The following is a 7,777-nucleotide window of genomic DNA, read 5'->3' on the forward strand; positions in this document are numbered from 1 at the left end:
CTATAAATCTTGCTGAAAATCAATTTTATGAAAACTTCAGTGCACAAGATTCATACCGTTCTCGGATTCGGTGTTGATAGAATTAGGCTGATGTGAGAATACAAGAGCTAAAATATAAAATCCTACAAAAATGCCAGATAAAAACTGACAGAATGTCCTTATGCACAACAAATGGTTGCCTTCCATCAACATCAAACACAAATGGAATATTTGGTTTTGTGGCTCTCAGCGATGAGCGTCGGCTAGGTACAGCAAAAATTTTGTTTCTAATTTTTCAAGTCAGTTCGGCTACCTTGAGCAGAACTTCCGTTCCGCATCCAAGTCTAGCTGCAGGAAGTGTCTCACTGCATCCAAATGCACGACCTACGGTGTGGAAGGGACCTTAGTCACTTCCAATACTACTCGCATTACGTACCAACCTGTGACCTAAGCAGAGCAAGTACATTTCACTGTCTGTAGGTGTTACTTTGTTTCTATGATACATTCCACTGTTGATTTCTTTCAGAGAGAGCAAACTGATATTATCAGGTTATTCTGTTATGTCTACGATGACAAATCACCGAGCCGTGTATCAGCAGCAACGAAAATAGGCAGTTCGATCTGACTGACCCTACCCACGGATCATAGTTGATCAACTGAGAGAAAAATAGGAATCTAAGACGAAGAACGAAGTGCTCGGATTAAATAGGGTGTAAGAAAGGGATATAGTCCTTTGCCTTTACAATGCGATCTTTATACCTAAAAAAAGTGAAAATAAAAGACTGATTCAAGAGAGGGATTAAAATTAAGGATGAAAGGATATCAATGATACTATTCGGTGATGTCATTAAAGTCCTCAGTGAAAATTAGGAGAAACAAAGGAACTGTTGAATGGAATGAGTAGTCCAATGAGCGAAGACTAAGGATTGAAAATAAGCAGAAGAAATACGAAAGTAATGAGGAGTGTCAGAAATGTTATCAGGGATAAACTTCATCAAATTTGGAGACTATGAAGTAGAGGAAGTTAAGGAATGCTGCTACATCGGAATCAAAAGAAGGATATAAAAAGTAGACTAGAACACACAAAGATAACTTCAGGATAACTAGTATGAGGCGACAGCTTTAATTTAATAAAGAATTTTATGAGAATGTACACTATGTGATCAAAAGTACCCGTACACCTGGCTGAAAATGACTTACAGGTTTGTGGCACCCTCCATCGGTAATCCTGGAATTCAATGTGGTGTTAGTGCATCCATGATGGCAGCTTCATTTCTCGCAGGCATACGTTCAAACAGGAGCTTTCTTGGGGAATAGTACATTTTTCACGGAGTGCTGCACTGAGGTAAGGTATCGGTGTCTGTCGGTAGGCCTGGCACGAAGTCGGCGTTCCAAAACGTTCCAAAGGTGTTCTATGGGATTCAGGTCAGGACTCTGTGCAGGTCAGTCCATTACGGATGTTATTGTCGTGCAACCACTCCACCACAGGCCGTGCATTATGAACAGGTGCTCGATTGTACTGAAAGATGCAATCGCCATCCCCGTATTGCTCTTCAACGGTGGGAAGGAAGAAGGTACTTGAAACATCAATGTAAGCCTATGCTGTGGTAGTGCCAAGAAAACAACAAGGGGTGCAAGCCCCCTCCATGATAAACACGACCACACCATAACGCCACCGCCTCCGAATTTTATTGTTGGCACAACACACGCTGACAGATGACGTTCACCGGACATTCGCCATACCCACACCCTGGCATCGGATCGCTGCATTATGTACCGTGATTCGTCACTCCACACAACGTTTTCCCACTGTTCAATCGTCCAGAGTTTACGCTCCTTACACCAAGCGAGGCGTCGTTTGGCATTTACCGGCGTGGTGTGTGGCTTTGAGCACCCACTCGACCATGAAATCCAATTCTCACCTCTCGCCTAAGTGTCACAGTATTTGCAGTGGACCTGTTTCAGTTTGGAATTCCTGTGTGATGGTCTGGCTAGATGTCTGCCTATTACATATTACGACCCTCTTCAACTGTCAGTGGTCTTTGTCAGTCAACAGATGAGGTCGGCTTGTACGCTTTTGTGCTGTACGTGTCCCTTCACGTTTCCACGTCACTATCACATAGGAAACAGTGGACCTAGGGATGTTTAGGAGTGTGGAAATCTCGCGTACAGACGTATGACACGACACCCAATCACCTGTCCACGTTTGAAGTTCGTGCGTTTGTGGAGCACCCCATTCTGCTGTAATGACTACTAAGGTCGCTGATATGGAGTACCTGGCAGCAGGTGGCAGCACATTGCACCTAACATGAAAAAATATGTTTTTGGGGATGTCCCGATAGTTTTGATCACATTATGTAGGTGTGGAGCACAGCATTTTTTGGAAGAAAATTATGGACTGTGAAAAACCAGAAAGAAGAATTATTTGTAATAGTGTCATGGACTGTGAAAAACCAGAAAAGAGGAACTAGCGAGGAGAGGTATATGTGTGAAACATTGTCAAGGACGGGTCAGGTTGTGGGTAAATGTGTCAGGATATCAAGGAATAACTTCAGTGGTACTTATGGGAACTGTAGGAGGTAAAAAGACTTTAGGGGAAGACAAACATTGAAATACACAAGGGCATGCGAAAAATAATGTCTCCGAATTTTTTATGTGAAAACTCATAAAGCTTTTTAAATAAAATTTTATCAACATTCTTCATCTTTATTTATGTCTACGTATTAGGGATCCTGTGTCAGGACTCTGACTTATATCGTATAGCATGGGAGCGTGCAATGTAACTATCTATGCCAGAGCACGAGGAACAGCGTATTGTAGTCGAATTTCGATTTCGAAGAATACGTCCACACATGGAGCACCCTATCCTCCAGGAGGTCATTGCCATACACGAGTACTGCAACATCTGTGACAATCTGAGGCGCTGGGTTCATTTTTATTGTTCATCCTCCATACACTCACGACTTGGCCAATCTGATTTTCAACCTTTATCAAAACTTGAAAAACAAGAACATCTTCGAGGACTTCACTTTGATAGCGACGAAGCAATGCAAGCAAGGGTGAGGTTGTGGCTCCACCTACAGGGTAAAACATTCTTACAGCTACAGTATCAACAAACTGGTCTCTCATAAATAAAACTTGCCGTGTGTGCACAACTTCTTTGGTGACCTACTATCAAAAGTATGGGTCCTGTGGTTCTCTCTGGACCGTTGCTGAGAGATCAGAGGCCGCCTGGCCACAAGATGGCGCTTAATCATCGGCGGACGGCGATAAAGCTTGCTCGACTAGCTATGAGGAAGTGACTCGCTGGCAGCATTGGCAGCTCGATGTCTATGTTTAATGAGGACGTGTGTGCGATCTGTTGGGCCGAACATAGATGGAAGGCGGCGGCCACGCCTGTCGAGTGTTAATGACGTCGTCACACCTGCTGCAGTTTAATTATCATCTGTTTGACCATTGAAGGAAGCGAGACTGTTCGAAGAACTGTTGGCGTGCCCATTTTGTGGAATATATGCAGAGGCCTGTTGTAAAAGGCAGTAATTTTGTTCTCACATTATGCATAAGCGTCTGCATCCTGGTTCCCTTTGGCTCTACCTGCTGTTTCTGTCGTTCGCCAAGTTCGATGCGCCAAAGGCGCTTGTTAGTTTTTTCTATTAGGCTGTGTTTGGAGAAATTTTCTGGATATGTATTTCTGTGAAATTCTTCTGTAAGTTACCAGCTTGAGTTATTACTTATTCCATGTTCACCAGCCTTCACTAATTCAGCAAGTTTCTTGTATTTTATTAAAGTAGTGTTTAACGTACTTACTGTTAAGGTTAACTGTAAGCTACCTGCCTTGCTTATTATCTGCTGAATGCTCTTCAGCTTTTTATTCATTAACAGTTTTGACATTTTATTAGAATAGTGTTTAACACTTAGCGTTTGCCCAGTTGACTTAAATCTTTGGTGTCTGTCTGCAGTTTTAATACTCGTACTTCTTAACTTTTTCGGTGACTGTCAAACTTATTTTATGAAATGTTGTTTTAAATCAGAATTGTATTTAATTCTTTCTGTACGTGTATATTATATGACAGGACGTATTTATCAGGAAAAAACTTAGAAAGAGAATTCATTGTATGCTTCGGTCGGTCTGGTGGCATCACCAAATCAATTTGTATGTTTCTCATACATCTATGTTAAGACAGCTGGCCAGTTGACTATAGTCGATCCTCACTATTTGTCATTTGCTCTTTTCGGACTAACCCCTGTTCAATAATTAATGTGATTTATTTATTCTTTATCTCTAAAAGAATACACAGGCAGGAATGAAGCAAGAGCAAGTTATTTTGACTAGCTACCGGCCAAAAACGGTACACATACCATAGTTACAGTTCTCTTACGCTCATTTTCCCACTCTTGCTTGCTCTGACATAAATATTCGGTGCTGCCCTTGCAAGATCACGCACAGTAGAAAGAATCGTAGGAGACGGAGCACCTCCAACTTCTCGCAGCACAATAAATAACATTTGCAGCCAATTTCCCATCCAAATTGACATTCGTCATAGCTGTACACTAATGACTTAAGGCAGTGATGTTAGTTGATCTTGATATTACTATCTTTCATATGCATTTCCTCTTCAAATCCTGATTGGTAGCAGTTAAAAACATATTCCTTACTCTACGATGGGAAAAATTTCCGGATCGATTTCACAGATTGCTGTGCAACGTCAGGTTGACGCTTCGATTGAAATTTCATTATCTGACGCCTTACAGTGCTGTAGCGCCGTTTGAAGTTATGCAACCATCCACTGCTTCCTTTGAAATGATTGTGATCTACGTCGCACGTAGCTTGATGTGTACATCGTAGTAGGTCACTACCATACACACCCTGTAAATTGTAGGAGTATCCTTGACAAGGGCAAACACCAGCTAGTTTTTCTCATGCACTACACGGTCACATTGCGGCGGATGTATTCGAAAATAGTTCATAACTGTCTTTTATTATGCAGGGCTTGACCCTCCATGTATGTGATTATGTTTAATACCCGCTCCTTGGTCAACGACAGTCCTTTACCACGTTTCACTGGAGTGGGGATATGTGGCTCCTCATTCGACAAGGGTGATGAACTACGTGGTTCGACATCTGTTTCAACATCTCTTTCACTTGTTAAGCGTGTATAGTCACCACTGTAGTTCTGACGTACGTTGTCCTCACAGTCGAGCGTACACGAAACCACACATTCCACTGACTCATCTTTGCAGAAATTCATCTAATAATTCATCTGCCACTTCTTTCTCACCTGCACCTTGGGTTTCTCTCTGACGAAATGTCAACTTCGGCAACTGTTGAACATATAATGCAATGAAACTTCCTGGCAGATTAAAACTGTGTGCCCGACCGAGACTCGAACTCGGGACCTTTGCCTTTCGCGGGCAAGTGCTCTACCAACTGAGCTACCGAAGCACGACACACGCCCGGTACTCACAGCTGTACTTCTGCCAGTATCCGTCTCCTACCTTCCAAACTTTACAGAAGCTCTTCTGCGAAACATGCAGAACTAGCACTCCTGAAAGAAAGGATACTGTGGAGACATGGCTTAGCCACAGCCGGGGGGATGTTTCCAGAATGAGATTTTCACTCTGCAGCGGAGTGTGCGCTGATATGAAACACGGATACTGGCAGAAGTAAAGCTGTGAGTACCGGGCCTGAGTCGTGCTTCGGTAGCTCAGTTGGTAGAGCACTTGCCCGCGAAAGGCAAAGGTCCCGAGTTCGAGTCCCGGTCGGGCACACAGTTTTAATCTGCCAGGAAGTTTCAAATCAGCGCACACTCCGCTGCAGAGTGAAAATCTCATTCTGGAAACATCCCCCAGGCTGTGGCCAAGCCATGTCTCCGCAGTATCCTTTCTTTCAGGAGTGCTAGTTCTGCATGTTTCATAGAAGAGCTTCTGTAAAGTTTGAAAGGTAGGAGACGGATACTGGCAAAAGTAAAGCTGTAAGTACTGGGCGTGAGTCGCGCTTCGGTAGCTCAGTTGGTAGAGCACTTGCCCGCGAAAGGCAAAGGTCCCGAGTTCGAGTCTCGGTCGGGCACACAGTTTTAATCTGCCAGGAAGTTTCATATCAGCGCACACTCCGCTGCAGAGTGAAAATCTCATTCTGGAGATATAATGCAATGCTTGCTTTGTTTATTGTTGCCAGTGCTCTGCTTTGTGCAACACCACTAGCACTGCAGCACTGTTCTGAGTTACTTGTCGACTAAGGAGTTCAGCTACGCTCCGTAGCCGTATGCTGTTCTTATCACTGGATACCTCCAGTCCTGCCCCCTGTTGCTATTAGCAGCCAATATTGTGGTTGCATGGTAGGCAATATGTTGAGCGTCGAATACCGTAAACATAACTGGCCTTTTGCGAACTCCTACTCAAACGGTTCCTTGTAAGAATAATTATTTGCTTGATATTGACCTGTCATCCTCTGTTAACCACCTTTATTGCAACTGCTCAACACTTTATTCTTCAGGTCTACATATTTATGTAGAATGTATTATGAAGAAAGTAGAATGCAAGAATGTTTTATTTAGAAAGCTTTAAAAGTTTTCACATAAACATTCGGAGGCATTACTCTTCAGCAACCTTCCTATACCTTAAATAATGGAGGACGCTGGATGCAAGTGCTGATCTGAGAAGAAATTATCAAAGGGAAGGAATTCATAACGGGGGGGGGGGGGGGGGGAGGCACTCATCAAACCAATTATACGACTGATTGTGATTGTGAAAAAGAAAGAAGAAAGTGGAGGCACCTAGCGGGAAAAGCCAATCAGAATTGACCTCTGCCCACACAATACGTATGCTACTTACTTTTGGGTTCGCTTTTGTATACAGTTTCGTGGTTCTAAAGTCGTTATTGAAGATATGTTGCTCAAAAGAATTGGGGGAATACGTGAATCAGCGGCCGGTATATTAAATCAATTTCGGTACAGACTGTACCTATAGTCTTATTGTACTGCTCAGATATTCACTTTGAATGCAGGCAACATTGAAAGTATTTGTTATCTATTGGCTATGTTATGCGTTACAGTATCAGATGAAGGAAATAAGTACCGGTGTCGCAATGTTCTCTAGTGAGGCACATGGCTGTAGTTGTCATTTTTAGACGTTGTATTCAGTCAACAACATCCAATACGACAACTTAACATGTTATACACGATATTACACTGTTTGTATTATTCGGAATTACGATAACATACATGCATGTCCAAAGAAACATTCCTCTGTAATAAGACAAGAACTGCAATATCGTATTTATCCGCCAACACCTAACAAACAATGTTGAAATAAAATGTCTCCTCTGTACGGCAATATACACAATGGATGTACGAGCACAGGTTGTAGACACGAAGTTGACGACACATGGAGGTTCGCCTCTGGCCGTGTATCGTGTTCTGATGGTAAGGCGATTGTCCGGCACAAATTATCATTGACATCATTCCATTATGCAGGTGATGGTTGTTCATATTCGTAACTGCGAAAACATTTTGTGTTGGTCTCAACAAGTTTGTCTCGCCGAGAGCGGTTCAGTTAGGTTCCACACAAGGCCCAAATCCGACTTTCGGAGCGCCGGAACGTAAACAGAGCACTAAGCGGGAATAGCAACGAAGCGACTCGAGTAGGCCGTGCGTTGGCGCAGATCTAATGCCACATAGCCTTCGATTCATAGCAAAGAATAAAGTGTTTAGTTCGAAATGGGGAAACTTTTATTAGAGGACTCCTTGTGATCTCATAGCAGTTGCCCAAGATCCGACACTGATCGAGAAGCATACTGTGT

The 7,777-nt window shown here is 43.0% G+C and overlaps 1 non-coding gene across 1 annotated transcript; it reads right to left on the reverse strand.

The window, feature by feature from the left end:
* Nucleotides 1-5,348: 5,348 nt before the first annotated feature.
* Trnas-cga (transfer RNA serine (anticodon CGA)) lies at nt 5,349-5,423 on the reverse strand. The gene has a single exon. It is a non-coding gene; the product is annotated as a tRNA-Ser (tRNA).
* Nucleotides 5,424-7,777: the final 2,354 nt, after the last annotated feature.

Source organism: Schistocerca gregaria, chromosome 4 (genome assembly GCF_023897955.1).
Source record: "Schistocerca gregaria isolate iqSchGreg1 chromosome 4, iqSchGreg1.2, whole genome shotgun sequence".
In the NCBI taxonomy this organism is placed as follows: Eukaryota; Metazoa; Arthropoda; class Insecta; order Orthoptera; family Acrididae; genus Schistocerca; species Schistocerca gregaria.